The sequence below is a fragment of the Nestor notabilis genome, unplaced genomic scaffold, assembly GCF_000696875.1.
Source record: "Nestor notabilis isolate BGI_N333 unplaced genomic scaffold, ASM69687v1 scaffold19296, whole genome shotgun sequence".
NCBI lineage: Eukaryota > Metazoa > Chordata > Aves > Psittaciformes > Psittacidae > Nestor > Nestor notabilis.
This window is the reverse complement of record NW_009932614.1, coordinates 866-1270: the sequence shown is the minus strand read 5'-3', so window position 1 is coordinate 1270 and position 405 is coordinate 866. Positions and strand designations below refer to the sequence as shown.

At 64.7% G+C, this 405-nt stretch overlaps 1 protein-coding gene across 1 annotated transcript in view; it reads right to left on the bottom strand.

Moving 5' to 3' along the window:
• RFX5 (regulatory factor X, 5 (influences HLA class II expression)) overlaps positions 1 to 405 on the bottom strand; it is a gene marked incomplete at its 3' end in the record, with an annotated part of 3632 nt that overhangs the window by 2502 nt on the left and 725 nt on the right. The gene's annotated exons all lie outside the window — the stretch shown is intronic.

Sequence of the window (405 nt, the reverse complement as noted above, 5' to 3'; positions counted from 1 at the left end):
AGCAGGAGGACGCCCGCCCCCGGCCCCCCCCCACCCCGCCGCAGCCGCTGCCCAAGGCTCCCAAGGGGGGCACCGTGCCCAGACCCTTCCAGCCACAATGCCAAGCACCAGGAGTCAAAGGCTGCCTGCACCCATGGGTCCGCACAGCCCCATCCTCCCAAGCTCAGGGTTTCCCTGTGCACCCACAGCCCTGCTCTAGAGCTGCGTGTTCTACCCTAACCCCAGGGAGGGCAGAGCAGGCACAAACCCACGTCCCACGGGGTCACAGCAGAGCTGCCTGTGCTACTGTGGAGCTCTGCACCGATTCTGCTCCCAAAGAGGCAGCGCAGGGAGCAAGCAGGAGGCAAAGCACCACCACACGTGTCCCTTTGGTACCCAGGGCTGCCAATTAATCAACCTGATGAA